We start from the raw sequence: 18,939 nt of genomic DNA, 5'->3' as shown, positions 1-18,939 counted from the left end.
GCATGCCACACTGTGTTGGGTGCTGCAAGGTACACGAAGATGACTGATACACAACTTTAGAGAAACAATCAAGGGAAGAAGTGTGGAAATAGCTCTATTTGTTAGCATGTCTATATTGCAGTCACTAATGAGAATAGAGTTGATGAGATACTATGTATACTCTGATATGTGTTTTTAAATGTATACACAAAAAATAAAAAAGTCTGCCAAGAGTATTACATCAAAATGTTAACCATATCTCTTGATGCTAGAATTAAAGTGAATTTAAAATGTTATTCTTATGGTCCTTTATCTTCTGAGTGCTTCATAATGAAATAATATTCTTTTTACAATCGGTTTGATAGAATAGCTTTTAATAGAAGAATCGTTTTTGAGCAAAAAAAAAATAAAACTAACAAAGATAAAATGTCAATAAGGAGAGTGGGAATAGGACAGACTCCCAGAAAGGGGGTGGTGCCGGGAAAGTATGGCATTGGGAAAAGTGAAGGGATATTTGGGAGACATGGGGGGTCCAGATTTATCTAAAACTAAACAATAGTGGGAAAATCCTAATGGCATTTCTGCGGCGTGCTTCGAAAGGAGGATTCTGCTTATCATCTGGAAGGCAAGATTATAAATGCTTATGTAACCCACCCCTCCATTCCTTTAATATTGTTTCTGTTAAAAGGGGTTTTGGCCCTAGCTGGTTTGGCTCAGCGGGTAGAGCATTGGCCTGCAGATCAACGGGTCCCCGGTTCAATTCCAGTCAAGGGCACATACCTTGGTTGCAGGCTCCTCCCCAGCCCTGGCCCCGGTCGGGGCTCATGCAGGAGGCAACCAATCGATGTGTTTCTCTCACATTGATGTTTCTCTCTGTCTTTCCCTCTCTCTTTCACTCTCCCTAAAAATCAATAGAAAAATATCCTCCAGTGAGGATTAACACACACACACACACACACACACACACACACACACACACAAATAGTGCTTTTGTGAAAGGTGAATTGTTATTGAATATGTAACCCCTGGATAAGCTGCATATTTGTGTGAGAGTTCCAGGAGACCTCAAAGTAACCACATAGGATGGTCTGAATTAAAACTTTCCAGCTAAAAGCAAGTCATGGTATGTAGTCATGTCCTGGGCCAGTATCTTCCTTACCTGAGCCTGTCTATTGCCTTTTGGCATCTAGGATAACATACCTTTGGAATGTCAGGGTAATTTCCTTTTTTTTTTTTTTACCTTGAACCCCTCAGGGCACAACCACTACACCTGAGCAGAGGCCACAAAACCCCTCATTGTTGTTTTTATCATGTACGTTGTTGACTATTAACAATCCTACATCCACCAGTGTAAAAGAAGTATGTATTTATTCCTTTTACTTTTTATCCAATTCCAATGGATTTCATGGAACCTCCTTCTGTCTTCCACTTTGATTCTGATTTTTTTTTAAATAAGTGGTAAAACTGTCATTTTCTGAAGCATTTTCTCAATCCATTGAGATTTTGCTTCCGGCAATTGTTGTCAGTTTGGCTCAAATGAACTCATAAAAATTATCTGCAGGTTTGAATGTTTCTTTCATTGACACCCTAAAAAGACAACAACAAAAAACCTAGCCTATTTACAAAGGAGTTTCTGTATGCTAGTTCTTTCTTAAATAAAGTTCTTGTCATATTAACTAGGTTTAAGATCAAGAAACACTTCTGAATTAACGCTATAATTGACAAAGTATTTCTGTGACTGCCACTTTGGATTACTGGAGGACTGGCAATTGAAACATAGCTCTTAGCCCAAATGAAGTGTTATGTAGCTTGAGTTGTTTAACTGGGGATACATTGGCCAAGTCACAGGAATGGACAAAGAACCAAAGAGATTTAGGCAAACTGTCCAAATCAGAAAACAATTTGCATTTACTTCTTGGAAGCTAATTTTAAACTTTGCCTTAATAAGTATGACCCTTCTGTATATAAACTAGTCGTTTATTTATTTAAAATCATAATTCTAACATTTGAATTCACCTACATTTCCAAATATTAGAAAATTTTCAAGAATTAAAAACATTTTTTTTTAATTGGAGAGTTCCACTTAGTAATATACTTCCAAAATCCTTTCAGCTTTTCTTTTTTTCCATTCCAAAAATCCATTGATAGCAACCAGCTCTGTGCTTCCAAATTTCTGGAATGGTTTCAGATGAGTCAATACCAATGCCAACTCTCTGGTCTGGCCTAGTGTGATTATTTTGGTAGTAGTTTTTGAATCCATTTATAGGAGAAATGCAGTCTTTTTTCCCCCCACTTTTGTTTTTGTGTAGAACATATACTCAAGCAAGGCATGTTTTTCTGTTGTTCTTTCAATACTGGGGGGAAGCCCAGAAACATCTGTTTTCCTTCAAATCTCTGTGAATTTCCATGTCTGTTATTATTACCAACAACTGATTGTAAAATGGGTGCCTTTTCTCTGGGGGCTCTGTACAGAACAGGAATAAATAAACTTGGGAATATGGTATTTCTGAAGTCATGAGATATGCACTTTGGATTGGCAACAAGTTCTAAGCTCTTAACAGACCAAATTATATGTGACCTGGGTCCACATGCTATTTGAATCTGTCTTGTGCTTACCTCATTTCATCAAGCTGTCTCCATGCGTGTGAGGATAGCAACATCCGAAAAGTGTGGGAATGTCACTGAAGCATTATGGCCCATGAATTGATGTAAGACTCAGGGCTTGCTCTGCAAAAGGAGACGATTATTCTGGAATTTCCCAGATCCTAGCATTAATGTACTTAAGGGTCCTGGAGGAGCTACTTAAATTATTTCCAAACTTCATCAGCAAATGGGAGGGAGTATACTTGTCGACATCCTTAAAATATTTTGACCCATGACAAACATAGGTATTCGTAACTGACGCTATAAACTAATAGAGAAAGAGACATGACTGCCTCCTGATTCTGGTCTCCTAAAAAATAAGGTTGTTATAAAAATTAACAGACTATTTCCAGGGTTTATTACCATTACAATTGAAAGCAAATGTACCAGATTTTCATTATTTTTTTTCTCTTTTCCATATTGAATTCTCCCACTAACTATACATTGATATTAACTGCTGTAGCCTAACTCAATAAATATTGGTATACCCAGAATTAATTTCCAATATTAATCCTCTGGTGACTTATTGCTCTGCCTTAATTTGAGTGTTATATAAAGCAGAAGGTTGACATGTGACGGATGCCCAATAAAAGGATAAAAAGTGCTGCTACTTGGGGTGATAAGGGGTGAAGTAACCACTGTATTTACAACCCACCAGGATTTTATAGAAGGGCAGTCTGAACCTGGGGATTTCTTTTGCATGCCCACCATGTAGAAAGCATAGAACTAGAAATTATTTACCCTTATTAGTTCATTTAATTATTTTTGAAAACCTATGAAATATATATTGTTTCCTTCTCCCCCCCCCCCCCTCAAATGTAGATGTTGACATCCAGTGTGGTGAATGGATATGTGAGTTGGCCAAAGAAGGAGTGGAACACAGAGTTTTCTTTCTGACTCTGAAATCAAGCTCCCACTGATAGGCCACAGTTCCCAAGCATTGAAGTTGACCATCTAAATAAGGAGCAATGGGCCTTGCCGGTTTGGCTCAGTAGACAGAGCATTGGCTGCAGATTGAAGAGTTTGGGTTTGATTCTAGTCAAGTGCACATACCTCGGTTACAGGCTCCATCCCTGGCCCTGGTTACGGTGCATTCCGAAGCAACCAATTGATATGTCTCTCTCACATCGATGTTTCTCTCTCTGTGTCTCTCCCTCTCCCTTCCACTCTCTATAAAAATCAATGGAAAAATATCCTCAGGTGAGGATTGAAAAAAAAAAGAGCAGTGAAGGTCAATGGATTTTGTTTGTCTTTTTAACAAAGTGGTTCCATTGATGTTTACTATCTGTGGTAGCAGAAATCTAAGATGACCCCAATGACCCTTTACACGGCTTTTCCTCCCTTGGTTGTGTGACTTTGCTGATGTTAGGATTATGAATCTGTTGACCTTAAAATAAGGAGATGTTCAGAGTGGGCCTGGCCTAATCACATGAGCTTTTCAATGTTCTCCAGCTGGCTGCAGTTGAGTAACTCACAGAGGTCCTAAGCATGAGGAAATCTATGTGAGGAATTTCACACTGTTGAGATGGAGGGTCCCTGGGGCAAGGACCTGAGAGCGGCCTCTGGGAGGAACTGAATTGTGCCAACAGCATCCATGAGCCTGGAGCAGATTCTTCCCCAGAACCTCCAGATGGAGTCCGCCCAGCCAACACCATGAAGTCGCCTTGGGACTCAGAACAGAGGAGTCAGCCCTTCTGGCTTTCTGACCTACAGGAATGGAAGGTCCTAAATGGACGCTGTTGTAAGCTGCTCAGGTTCTGGGACTTTCTTATGCAGCAACATAGAACTAATACATTGAGCGACGGGTCAGATTCACATTGTTGGCACTTAGCAACACATGGCCGTATTGCTCTCTACACAACTCTTAGTCATGAACTTGGTCTCTATCACTTTGTGATTTTTCTTTAGTATGAAGAGATTTCCTCACCCGGAAGTCCTGCTCTTTATCTGAGCAGGTTGACTTGTGTCGTTTTTCCTGATTTAAACATTATCTGTTTAAAAAGAGGGTGGATCTTGGTCTAAAACCTAATATTTCTTATCTACACAGGGAGTGAGCCATGTTTTCAATAAGAGACATAGAGACCTACCTGGTAGGAGAGTCTGCCTATAAAATGCCCATCTCTGCTTGTGGAGGAAACAATTATCACGGAAAAGGCATCTTGTGGACCGTGGAGAATTAGAAATGCTTTGAATCCACTGGACTATCTGGCAACTTTGCTATAAAGTCTTGTTTTCATTAAAATGGATTGGGCTGAACCTTTCTTTGATAATTTAAAATTTCTTTCCACTTTCCCTTCTCCCTGCCTCTAACCCCCATGCTTTAGACATCATTGGTATTTTGGCAATCCAGGCGGACTTGAAAACAAATTACTGGCTTACATTTTGTCAAGCATCTCCCTAAAAATCACACAAAAACATGTTGATGGGCAGGCTTTCTCCACACTGTACGTGTCGGAAACTGGCTTCTTTCTCATAAGCCACATACAATGCATTTAGCACTAATCGGTCTCATCGGCCCTTTCAGGAGCATTATAGCCCATGAAAAGCCGAACTGCTGAAATGGTGGAGGCATGCAAACACAGTATTTGTAGTATTTGTGTCTGTTCACCATTCCAACATTTCTTCAGTCACTTCTTCCCCAATGTTCATACTCTTTGATCTACCTTGTTTTAGTTACTATTGCTATGGAACAAGCAATCCATACTTATTACTCTACAACTGCAGGGATTGTGTTACATTCACTAATTGTGTGGGTCAAGAATTCAGATAGGGCACAGCAAGGATGGCTTGTGTATAATCCATAAGGTCTGGGGCCTCAGTGGAGGCAGTTTCAAATATCTGAAGGCTGAAATCATCTGAAGGCTTCTTCACTCACGTATCTGGTTTCTGGGTTGGTTTGACTCAAAGGCTGGACTTAGTTAAGACTTTTGACTGGATTACCTACCCATGGCTTCTCTGGGTGAGATAAGATAGACATGGAATGGTGGATAGATGTGTCCAAGGGGGGAGAGTCTCAGATGATTGGACCACCCGAACACCATGGTAGTTATGCCCCAGTCTACAAGGCACACAGCATCCCTCACACTGCATTTTGCTGATTAAAACAACCACAAGCCCGTCCAGATTTCAAGGGAGGTGAATAGACTGCACTTTTCCTTGGGAGAGTAGCAAAGCATATTTCAGAAAAGCATTTTGGATGGGATATATTTGGTGGCCATCTTTTGGAAATATTGTAAGCCACCATTCGCCCTCTGGCCAAAACAATTCATATCGTATGGCACACAAAATACAGCCACTCTCAACACCCTCAAAAGTTTCATTCTATTTTGTCTTTCATCTCAGGCTGAAGGTACAGAATCTTGTCATTTAAATTGGGTGAAATGTGCATGAGATACCTTGAATGCAATTCCTCATGTAGGGTTTCCCCCAATCTGATCTGTGAACTGAAGAGACAGGTTATCTGTCCCCACATCAGCAAACATACAGTCAGACACATTTAGGGCAACCATAGTAGACTTTAGTATTCAAAATAGAACCACTGTTTCATAGCAGTTCTGGAATCCAGCGGGGAACAGGTTCCCAGATCCTCGATTTCAGGCTTCAACCTACAACCCAAGAGGCATTTTCAGTGGCTTTCAGATCCATCCTGGGCTCTTTGTCCTTCCCCCTAAGTCATTCTTCCTTTTTCATGACCTGTAGCCCCTGTTTACAGCTGAGCAGATTTTTGTTTCTTTATTTTTGTTTTTATCCTATATTTTGTCTGTCAAAGTTCAGAAATGCAAAGACTTTTTAAAAATATATGTATTTGTTATTGATCTCAGAGAGGAAGAAAGAGGGAGAGAGAGAAACATCAATGATGAGAGAGAATCATTGATCACCTGCCTCCTGCACATTCCACACTGAGGAATAAGCCTGCAACCAGGGAATGTGCCCTGACTGGAATCTAACCGTGACCTTCTGGTTCATAGGTCAATACTCAATCACTGAGCCATGCCAGCCAGGCAAAGGCCTTTTATTTTTATTTTTTAAACTATTTTAAAAATATATTTTATTGATTTTTTTACAGAGAGGAAGGGAGAGGAATAGTTAGAAACATTGATGAGAGAGAAGCATCGATCAGCTGCCTCCTGCACACCCCCCACTGGGGATGTGCCCACAACCAAGGTACATGCCCTTGACCAGAGTCGAACCTGGGACCCTTGAGTCCGCAGGCCAATGCTCTAGCCACTGAGCCAAACCGGTCAGGGCGGCAAAGGCCTTTTTATTTTGTACTGTTTCTGTCCCTTTTAGTCTCAGTGAGTATAATTTCTTTTAAAATGCTGTAGGAACTTGTATATGTCAACATATGAACCTAACCCTTTAGGCAAACTTTATATGCACAAGCTTCTGAAAGAGAAGCCCATTTCCACTTTGGGCCCCCAGTGGGTGTGATTTCTGTGGAATCCCATCCTGAAGACTTTTAGAAACCCGAACTTTTGTCTTAACAGAGGCGTTTCCTAAAGAACATTTCCCATCTGAATGTGTCTAGAGGTCATGAATATAAATCTTTCTGGGGTCTTCGTGAAGGCACCTGAGGGGGCATCCTTACATAGAGTTAGTGTTTTTCTGCTTGCACTCTGAGTTTAATATTTGAACCAAAGTTCCTTTCTTATTTGAGAAGCCTCTTCTGTCAGAAAATGCTTTCCTAAACCCTCTCTAGTTGCTCTTGAAAACTGAACATAGTTTGTTTTTAGTTCCTGTCATAGGAAGTTGGCCTCCAACTTTTCCGGGTGTAGTTTTGACTACATGTAGAAATGAATGATTTTTAGTTTTCTCCTAACTTTGGACTTGTGGCAGCATGGGTTGGTTTCCTTAGACTTCGGCGCCTCCAAAATGACATGTTAGTGTCATCATGTTCTTTTGTGGAGGAACGATTCTCCCTTTCTCATCTCCCCTCTGCCACTGACTTTAATATGTGGTCATTTTTTAGTTTGGAAGTCTTCCAATTATCCCGCAGGACTCATCAGTCACCTTGTCGTCCTGTAAAGATGTGGTTGCCACTGTCCAAGTGAGATAGTCAACACAGGAATTTGTGACCAGAGGAATTTTTGAAACTTCTTATCATCATCATTGTCACCAGCACCATCATCCTCATTATCATCACCATTACTATCATCATCATAGTGTTGTTTTTTTTGTGCAGGAGAGGAGGGCTGGAGTCCTGTAGCGGGCCACCTTATGTCATGCTCTCACAGTGGGCCAATGCCCAGGCGGTCACCTGTGCGTGTTCTTGGTTTATAGGATATCTCTCCTCCAACATCTTGGTTTATTTTCCTTTGTTGACGTGTGTGAGTATTGTGATAGCCATGGCTTTGTTTGCTGGTATGTGACCCTCCAAATGCTCTTTGCAACTTTGCAGGCAAAACTCTGTGGAGCTGAAACTAAACATTGTTTTCTGTGAGTTATAATGACAAGGGAGGAAGATTAGATCTTTCACATAATTATTCAGGATTTGGCAGATTCTTGGACTGAATTTTAACTGATAAGAAGAAAAAGAACCTTTTGGAGCAAAATTCTGCTTTATCATCCTGATTTTAGAGTGCTTTTGCACTCAGAACAGCTAAAATATGTCTGTGAATATGTATCTAGAGTCACTACTTCTGAGCTTTTAGAAACTGCTTCTTATTTCTCTTAAACTTTTGAAGGAGAGTGTTCCAAAGGACATTTGACTTACTTTCTTGGCACAAAACACTAACCATGAAAATATTTTGTGAACTCCAATACTCCCTTTATCACCATGGGCGCCTTTGGTTTCTTTGGCCTCCACTTTGAATTTTTGCAACAATCCTAAAGGTAGACACGGTCGCTTTTTCCGTCTAACTGATATGAAAGGTGACATAACCAGTTGTTTTTGTCTTCAGAGCATATGCTTTTAACCACTAGCTTTTCATTCTCTAAAACTCTAAATGGGAACCATTGTAACTAAAATTGTCGGATTTTAAAGAATTTTTAAAAAATGTGTAAAGCACATAGTCTAATCCTTACTATGTAGGAGGTACTTCATTTTTAAAAAATAGCCAAAAATAACTTTTATTGAGCTGAAACATCCCTGGATTGAGTGCGTTTCCATATCATTTAAAATGAAAGGATTGATCTGCCCCTTACATATTAGGCATTGAAAAGCCAACAAGAATCTTTGTACGAGGACAGATAATACAAATGACAAATAAGGACCCATGAAAGGGAAGCTAGAATAAGCTCTATTTTGGCAACAAGTAGCCCCAAATTTCTGTGTTTTTCTGCAACAGAAACCCACTTCCCCCTTGCTTGTACTGATAATCCTCTTTACTCTCTGAGATTCTTCTAGACAGCTGACCTCTGCAGACCTCTCAAATATCTAGAAGCCACATACGTTGTGTGGCTCTACCATCTTCAGACAAGGCTTCTCCATGTTTCTGAGAGAGGAAGAGGAAGGTTGTAAAGTGCACAAAACTTTTCATGGACTCAGCTCAGAAACCACCCCCATGACTTCCACTGACATTTCATTGGCCAGAATCTGTCATGTGACCTCAGCTAGGTGTCAGGGAGCCAGGAAATGACACACAGAAAACAAAGGGGATCTTCATTCTTCATTGATGAGCACTAAGGCTGTGTGCTGCACCACCAAAGGATCTCAGCCAACTTAGGGGAGAGAAAAGGTTGTGGAATTGCTAGCGTGGGGAAGACAGGGAGATGGGAAAGAAAGGATGGAAATAAATGTATTTCAAAGCTGTCATCTAATTGATGTGGACAAGAGGATTATGGGTTTTATTAAATAAGATAGTTTTTAATCTTGCTTTTATCTAATAGTAGAATATGCATCTGTGACTGACAGGACAGAGAGTGACGTTCATAGACTAGAGTGGATATTTGAAGTGAATTTTGTTGATCATATGCTGAAAGCTAATTCCAGCAGGTCATAATAAATGCAAGAAGTCCTCAAAAGGTTGATGGACTTGTATATTCAGCAGGGCTGAATATACTACCTGCTGCTGAAATAGCTGAATGCATTTCCCCAAACCTAAAGATTTGCATATATTATTGCGTGCTGCCTGACAGCCAGGGTAGTTCCCCCAACCTGACAATGCCTACTGTATACTAAACCTTACCTTTGATATGTATATCTGCTTTGCTTTAGGGCAATTTGTGTTAATAAAAAGATAGGGGTCCAGAGATTCGAGGAACTTGGTTACTGAAGGTAGTTCTCCTCTGGCGCCCCAAAATGCCTTCCAAATTTATATTTCATGTCTAGTCTCTTTATTAATTTACTCGAAGCCCTTCTCCAGATTCCTGACCCCTTCTAGATGCTGAGAAACACCCCGGCAATCATGCTGCTATTGGTGGAAATTAGACTCTTCCACAGGATCAAGAGGAAGGAATTCCAAGGACCTACATGCAGGAGATTGTGGTATGGTGGCAAGATGATTTATTAGTGATGGTGACACTGGGCTTCCAATGTCCCATCTCTCTCTGTTCCACCACAGAAAAAAAGGCAACCATGGCTTCAGCAGGGCCAACATAAAAGCCAGCGTAGAGAGTTTCTGTTTCATATTTAAGCTTAGTCCCGTGGTTCTCAACCTGTGGGTCGAGACCCCTTTGGGGGTTGAACGACCCTTTCACAGGGGTCGCCTAAGACCATCGGAAAACACATATATAGTTACATATTGTTTTGGTGATTAATCACTATGCTTTAATTATGTTCAATTTGTAACAATGAAAATACATCCTGCATATCAGATATTTACATTACGATTCATAACAGTAGCAAAATTACAGTAATGAAGTAGCAACGAAAATAATTTTATGGTTGGGGTCACCACAACATGAGGAACTGTATTAAAGGGTCGCGGCATTAGGAAGGTTGAGAACCACTGGCTTAGTCCGTTGGAGCCAACAAAGCTGGTGATCCACATGGTCAGCATATTTCCAGGCAAGAGAGAATGCCAACAAATAGGAGAGTGTGGGTCATTAATGAGAGAGAGAGAGAGAGAGAGAGAGAGAGAGAGAGAGAGAGAGAACTTCTTTGTTCTCTTGGGCTTTTAACCACGATCTTTTTCAAAATAATCAACCAACTTCCTAAGTTTTTCAGGACTTGCACTGGCTCTACCCCCTAGCCAATGATCTTTTTCCCAGGTTAGACTGACAGGCCTCTAGGGTCAAGCACCTCTCCCTGCACTACATTGAATTTATTTTGCATGTACTTATCTCCCCGCTTTGTTCTATCCCTACGCACAGAGATCTGATGAATGGATTGGTGGTTCCCTGGGGGGAATGTGAAGCGGTAGCCTGATAAGCAAACAGGCTCAGAGTCCCCAGCTGACTATGCTCAACAATATCTGACTTCACTGCTCTCTTCCCATTAACAATAACTAGCTACCTATGGTAACACCAACAAAACTAAGAAAAAGAGGAAATGACAGTATCAAGTAAGGTAGAAAATATAACCAATTGTATATGACTTTAATAAAATAGGAATGAATCGAACTCTTCTATTAGGAGATAAAACCCATATGCTGTTTTCAGGAAACACGCTTAAACCAAGTGGGTCAAGAAATACTGAAAACAAAGAGGCAATTGCAAACTAAATGAAAAATGTTGCAATATGATCATCAGACAATGTAGTTCTGTAGGATGTAAAACATCGAATAGAAGAAAGTGGATGTTATGTAAAACACGTTCACTCCAGCTTGACTTGAAAGCACATCACGCTAACGGGCAAAAAACACACCCTTCATAATTAAACAAGTGGTTGAAATCAACGTCATTAACTTGTATGCCAACCATGTACACAAGCAGGTACTGGAGGCTTCTGTTAAACTGGATTCTTTTTGGAAATGCTCTGATCCTAAGCAGGGTGGATCTTGTGTCATTATCATTCAACTTGGTAGATGGCTTTGGGTATAATGTTTCCCACATAGACATAGATGGATACGTGTGGCCAATATTTCAATTTATTTAAGGCTGCCAATGACAAAAATAGATGGAATTTCCTCATTTGTCGATTGTTTGATCTTTGAACCGTGCCTTCAACTAACTTGTCAGTCGAATGACGGAGGTCCTGGACCACAATGCAGGACATTCCAACCTCCCAAATAAGAACAGTATCCACCCTCTTTCACCTTTCTTGCCTTTTTTTTTCTATGGCTTGAGCTGAAATTTAATTGTGACAATTAGCTTCTCATTGAAGCCGACTTTGTGTTATACACAATAGTTCCATCAGGCAATGTATTTATGAAAACAGGAAACATTTAAATGAAACCCATTCCTTTCGTGGGAGGCAACTGAGATTTTCTTTTTAGATATGATCTCAAAACTTAGCTGGTTGAGTTGACTTGGCTACGGAGAAAAACGGCCGAGAATATGAAATGACGTGGACACGTCTGGTTTAATATAAATGGAGCTCTGTGGCACAGAGGCTCACGAGGCCATGGGGAATTTAGGTTGTTCTGTTATTTTAAAAAAGCAGGCTAGTTCAGCAGGCTGCACATACGAGAGCACAAAGTCAGGAAAATGTGGCCATATCCTGCCAGGACCGCTGGATGAGGTGCTGTCTGCAGTCCTGAAACTTCTGCATTTCATTCGCAATAAACCTATGGACAGAAAAATCATCAGATTTCTTTGGTGATAAAGAAAAACAGATATTTGAACCTTTGTCTATTTTAGTCTGAAGAAGGGACAAACACAAACTTACAACCATGGTTAGAGATCTATTAAAAATTGTTTATTAAAATGAAACTTGACAGCTTAAGACTGCTTCAGGCATATGGTTCCACAGCCCATGGGCACATCCTGAGGTGCGGGGGTCTCAGGAGTGTTCTCTGAAAAAGAGGAAAAACCAGGGCAAGAGAGAAAAATAAAATTTTAGATGATTTCTGCTTTGGTCCTTCCTTTCAAATATGACTGCCGTTCCTAACAGCATTACAGGAAGGAAAATACATAAAAGGTTGCCAGGTATCATGTTTTAAATTGACTGTTAGGTACAACGCATTTGGCTTCTGTTTAGAAAATTTAAACGGCAATGTAACGGGAAGGCCAATTTCATGGTTCAAAGAGGTCAGAGGTTCCATCCCAGCTCCTGGATTATTTCTTTATCCCGAGGAGCATAGCTTTGAACAGGCTTCGTTCAGCTTTCATTATTTTGATGTTTCCTAGGGAGAAGCTTAGAGCTGCTTCCTGCAGGGTTGAGAGGGGAGAGTGTGGGCTGGGAAATGAAAAATAAAAGGACGAGGAAATTAAAGGTTGCAGAGGTTAGTCTGTTAATCTGGATCAGGGCCTGAGGATTGCAGCTACTGGAAAGGTATAAAAGGAGAAAATCTAGAAAGACCACCCACTGACCCTCAAAATTACACTATTAGTTTCATGTCCTCCATTTGCATACATTTGACTTGATATTTTTGTTTGTTTTTATATATTTGATGGAACTCTTGAAAAGTGAAAAAGTAGCATTTAGTCCATAGTTTGAAATCTTTTAATAATGCATGCATCTATTTTAATTTAAAAAAGAATTGCTTTTTTTTGAATGCTTATGGAATTATATGACCCAAACTTGGTCATCTCCATATTGTAAGATACTATGTGAAATGAATGAATGCGTAATTATTCAATGTTTTTCAATGAAAGTAACCATGGTATATGGAAAAATTAACATAAACTCTAGGAAAACAGATGAAATGCTGTGGAAAAGCTCTGTGCAGGAGAGGCAATTATAAGCAGGGTGTCAGTTAGATCTGAGCCACCAACTATCAAGGTTTAGGGCAAATGTAACAGAAGAATTATTTTTTTTCAGATTGCTTTGTAAGTGACTTTAATTTCTCAGTCACCTTTGATGTAATAAAAATTCCAAAATATACAAAGCATTGCAAGTTTTGTATAAGGAGGAAAGCCAATATCCAATGCCAATGACAAGATCTTGTTACTACAACAGCCTAGTGGATCATGTACATAAAAAGGAAATTATCATTAAAGCATGCTTAATGACACTGAACCCCTTAGATTAATCAACCACCAACTAGAGTTCAGTTTATCTGCAGAAGTCTCTTCCAATTCCAATAGATTCCAATCTTCAGACACAAATTATACAAGCAGAGTCCGAAGACCCTTATTATTTCAAGGTCTTTAATTTTGGACCAATAAGCACCTCATACATTCCATACCCATTGCCAAAGTTAATGCCAAGGGTCTAATCAAAATTTGTATAGAGGAGTGTTTTATTTCAAGACCAGCTTATTTCCCTAATGTGTCATTATAGGAGAGAGTATTATATGATTAGAGCAAAATAAAAGTATCACCTGAAAGTTGAAGTTTGTTAACAACATTTAGACTTACTTGGGGTTTGTACTGTATGCAGGATGATCTATATTTTTATTAACACTAGAGTCCTGTTTTATTTTTAATTTGCCTATTAGCATTTTAAAATTTTATATGCACACACTCTTTGGCCAGGAGATTTCTATAGTTTTACTTTAAAATTATTACCTCCTCTCTTCTAAGCTCTCATAATTCTACACTTTAACTTTCTGAGCAAACTGTTTTTTGAACGACATTGAGCCTTCTGTTGTTCATCTCTTGGAAAAGGTACCCGGATTTTAGTACATCTCTAGAAATGTATTTCCTTTCGAGGAGAGAAAGAGTAAAAAGTGAAATTCGAATCTGCTGGAAATGGGTCAGAATGCCCAACCTCTCTGGTTCTGAGGAATGTATTTTCCTCCAACGGCCGGTTAATCTGTCTCACAAGCAAGTGACATGTTAAGGACCTGTGCTGCCTCCTGTGGGAGCCCAGGGACACGGGGCCTCGGTGGTGACATTTTCCAGATCATGTTGTCTTTCCCAAATGCAGTGGAAATTCTCTGAGTTAATGTTTGAAAAGCGCTGACTTAAACTGACTTTCTAAGTTGTTTTTTTTTTTGAGGAAAGTGCATTTTCTTAAAAATGAAGGCAATTCTTGCCAAAATAGTATGAGAAATTCTTAATCAAGTAGAAATTTGAACACAAAATTTATTCCTAACTTAATGTCATTATTCAAATGCATCTTAATCTTTTTCATGTTTCATTTTTCATTCTGTGTATTTTTTTTTTTTACAAAAATTTACTATGTTCAAAGTGCCCTTCATTCTCAGAATACTTACCTTGATCTTCTGATACTTGGCTGACTATACTGACAGTTGATCTCTCAGAACTTTTTTGTGATTTGTAAATAAGGCTGAATTTCTAAATTTAATTTTAATTCAAGTTAAAAGGAAGAGTTGGCATTTGAAACTACCAAACAAGGATGATTGAAGTTACTTCTTGAGGTTTCTTTGTGGATCAAACACTAATTTAGCATGGACATATTTGCCAATTGTTCAATCAGCAACCAAAATATTAAATACTCTGAAATCAACAACTGTGGCTTTGACTCTCGGTCACCTATAGAATCTCAGTGCTGACTGGGCTGATCAGCTTCTATCTTTCGCTTGGGAAAACCCTAGACAGCCACAGTTATCCCCAGGTGTCTTCTGCCAGTTTAATGACTGTCCCGTCATGTATGAAAGCACCAGGCGGCTGGCCAGTAGAAGCTTCTTACACTATGAAGTACCTTGATGTACCAACTAGGAGGCAGATAAATTTAAGACCCAAAGTTGTGAGTAAAATCTGGCTTCTATATACAGGTATCTTATCATTTTTTTATACACAGCTCAGTGAGGCTATTTTTCAACCAACTCTCTCAGGTGGAGTTTCAGGAATAGCTTGGCTGCTGTGGAATTAATTATTCTCTCTGCAGATCTTGGTTACTCTTCCTTCCATCCACACACAACCCTGCTTCGGTGCACTATCTGCCTTGAAATAAATACATTTCCTTGGTCTCAAAGCATCTGAATCAGAGTCAACTCTTTCTTAACAATTAACATTTGTCTATACAGAGGGGGCTGCTATGGACTGAATTGTGTCCCCTCCAAATCCATACGTTGAAGCCCTAACCCCCCAATGTCACCACATTGAGAAGTAGGGTCTTTAGGGAAGTAACTGGGGTTAAGTGAGGTCATAAGTGTGGGGCTCTGATTCTAAAGGGCTGGTGGCCTTATAGGACGAGGAGGAGACACCAGAGATCTCGTTCCCAGCACAGCACAGAGGGAAGACCCGGTGAGGACGCAGTGAGAGGGAGAGCTCGCTCGCACCAGAAACCAGTGCTGCTGCCACCTCGATCTTGGGCTTCCAGCCTCCAGAATTGTGAGGAAATAACTTACTGTTGCCTATGCCTGCAGCCTGTGGTATTCTGTTATGGCAGCTGAGCAGACGAAGACAGGGCAGAGTGTGTGTAAAAATGAGCTGAGTTCACACCAGCCCTCTGACAACAATCCGGCATGTCTAGATGAGGGCGGCTTCTCTTGTTCGCAGGTTCAAAGTCCTGGTAAAAACATCGCGACATAAGGGGAAAGAGAATCAACTCGTAGGAATGTGGTCCAAGAATAATGCCTCGTGGCTCACAGGGAGGAGCTGGTTATAAATCCAGCCCAGAGCATGGGTCAGCCCTGCTCATGTTGAGTTATGTTTTAGCTTTGGTCAAGGCTGTTAAATGAGTGTAATTAAAAAAAAACAAAACCTGAATTAAAACCTACCTGAATTTATGGTTTCTCCATACATCCTCTGCGGAGCATTTTTTAGCCAGGGCTCTTAGCGTGGGGGACTCTTTCCCTCACCTGGTGAGAGCTCGGTCACCTTGCTTGGTGTGGCCCAGGTTGGTTCCTGGTCAGGAGGAGGCGCTGGCATGCTCCAGGGGTCTGCTGAGGTTGCACCCACAGCTGCACTGTGGGAGGTGCTGGCTTTGGCAGAGAGCAAGAACTTGTTCAGGTAGTTCTAGAAGGTAAATGTCATGTTTTAGAACACTTGAAAAAAGAATTGTCAAAGGGCCTTTTCAAAAGCAAATAAAATCTTTCCCCCTCAATATTTTGACATAAAACAGATCAGGTCAGGCAGCTCTGGTGGGATGAGGAGGGAAGGGCTGGTGCCCAGCCTGGGATGCTGCGGAACATACACAGGGTGTCGCTGGAGAAGAGGAAGAAGGTGCCATGAACGATCGCCTGTCGTGTTGTCGTGTGGGCTCTGCCTGTCTCAGGAGAAACCTTGAATAGTTCGGGGCAACCAATGCATTTTTCATAAAAATGAGAAGCCGACTGCTGTACCCTGTAGAAACACCTTAGGCCTAACGAAACTCCCGGAATTGTCTCAGGTGCAGAGAAAAGACTGGGTTGCTTGAGAGAACTCGCACCCTCCAGCCCTCTTCTGTCTGTGAGAGCCTAGCTTCCCTGGAGACCCGAAGGGACGAGCCCGCCCTCGGGAGGAAGGGAGACTTCTCATTCCTGTGCCCGCCGCCCACATGCCACAGGGAGGACAGCGCCTGCCATTTGCTCACAACAGGCCACACCAGACATGTAACTTGGGGGGAAACTCACCATGACGTTGTCGTGTGATCTGAAACGGCCGATGAAGGCATCAGCTTTAAAGGCAGAAATGAGGACATTCTTTGTTTCCCCAAGACCTTCTCCAAAGCAACTGACCGCCACAGGAATGACGGTGACAGACGCGGCATTCAGAGTCCATGGGCATGAGTAAATGCCGCCCAGTGTCTTACATCAGGGTTTCCCCTTGACCTTTCCAGATAACGGCCCTGGCATTTACCTCACCATCATCCCAGGCAAGGGCTGCGCAAGACACCATCACCCTGCCTTTGCCACTCTCGGTCACAAGCTGCAGAAATGCCCCCTGCACGTCCAGAACCGGCCTCCCCCCCCCCCCCCCCCATCCCAACAGGTCAGGGGACATCTTCATTTTTTCTTTAAAATTCTAGTAGCCTGCTTTTTCTCTCATTTCCCCTTCTGACCTTTCCTCATTTTTTCCTGTTCTTTCTTCCTGTTTTCACCTTTTCTTCATTCCCTCCCTCCTCTCTTTTTCCTCCTTATTAGCATGTCCCAATGAGAGTCTATGAGCCCTCATTTACTGGGGCCCTATGAAACGCAAGCCTCACAAATATCATCAAAACCAAGAGAGGCTGCTTAAACTGGGCATCAGAATGGGGGGAGCCCTAACCGGTTTGGCTCAGTGGATAGAGTGTCGGCCTGCGGACTGAAGGGTCCCAGGTTCGATTCCGGACAAGGGCATGTACCTTGGTTGTGGGCACATCCCCAGTAGGGCATGTGTAAGAGGCAGCTGATCGATGTTTTTCTCTCGTCGATATTTCTAACTCTCTATTCCTCTCCCTTCCTCTCTGTAAAAATCAATAAAATATATTTTAAAAAAAAGAATGGGGGGAGCGGCCGCTCCCAGTCCTGTCTGCTTCCTGGGACAGCTTACCCTTGAGCAGTGACAGGAAACATATTGTCCACAGGAAACATCGGGGCTGGGAATAGGAGAGAGTCAGGGTTCAAGGTCACCGTTTAAGATTTGTAAGAGATAAAGAGAGAACAGTAGCACGCGGGGGCGTGGGGGGGGGGCTGTCAGGGAAAGGAGACGGGGAGTGTAAAGCATGGGTGGTGTGGAGGGCTCAGTTGTCACTCATGAACTTGGGCCATGGGAAGTCTCCACACCCGGTACTCCCGGCTTGGACACTGGCACCCAAGAAAAGGATTTGCTGGGTTTTTTCACACTGAATGACCCTATCAGCCACCTAGTTGCATTCCTAATAATATCCTCAAACAGAATTCCTACTTAACTGAAATCTGCACATTTGAAATAGAGCAAAATTAATTTTTAAAAAAATTAAGAAAATGTGCAGCTGCCTTAAAATGATGGGAAAAAAGTCACAGCTTTAACAGCGCACTAGTGTTCCAAAGTGAGACAGAGCAGTGTGCAGAGCACACGTGAAAGTTCTGTTTTCCTTTTAAAAGTGTGTGTGCATTGTGTTCATAAAATGAACTATTTTGATTGAGGCAATTGTGAAGTCCAGCTACTCATTATTTTGTGAATTTAAAGGACGTTTGTAAGGGTGTGTCACCACCCTTTCTACCTAATCCACAGTTACTGTGTCAGTGTGGACAGCCGAGTCTTGTCAAGCCTGATGCGTGGTCAGCCCATGGGTGAGCTCCTGGCAGCCTCGGCACCTGGCCTCTGTTCTCAGAGGCTGTGGACACCAGGCCCAGTGTGGTCAGCCCGTGGGTGAGCTCCCAGCAGCCTCGGCACCTGGCCCCTGTTCTCAGAGGCTGTGGACACCAGGCCCGGTGTGGTCAGCCCATGGGTGAGCTCCCAGCAGCCTCGGCACCTGGCCCCTGTTCTCAGAGGCTGTGGACACCAGGCCCGGTGTGGTCAGCCGGTGACACCAGGCGGAGA

At 41.6% G+C, this 18,939-nt stretch overlaps 1 long non-coding RNA gene across 1 annotated transcript in view; it reads right to left on the bottom strand.

Moving 5' to 3' along the window:
* Positions 1 to 15,869: 15,869 nt before the first annotated feature.
* Positions 15,870 to 18,939, bottom strand: part of LOC111828246 — a 3,638-nt gene continuing 568 nt past the window's right edge. The window contains exons 2-3 of the long non-coding RNA XR_002832048.1: positions 16,236 to 16,473; positions 15,870 to 16,024 (exon numbers count right to left, since the gene is read on the bottom strand). This is a non-coding gene — a long non-coding RNA (uncharacterized LOC111828246). The remainder of the gene's footprint in view (positions 16,025 to 16,235; positions 16,474 to 18,939) is intronic.

This window comes from Myotis lucifugus, unplaced genomic scaffold, assembly GCF_000147115.1.
Source record: "Myotis lucifugus unplaced genomic scaffold, Myoluc2.0 scaffold_309, whole genome shotgun sequence".
NCBI classification, from domain to species: domain Eukaryota; kingdom Metazoa; phylum Chordata; class Mammalia; order Chiroptera; family Vespertilionidae; genus Myotis; species Myotis lucifugus.
Note: the sequence above shows the minus strand (reverse complement) of the source record. Positions and strands in the feature narration are given on the sequence as shown.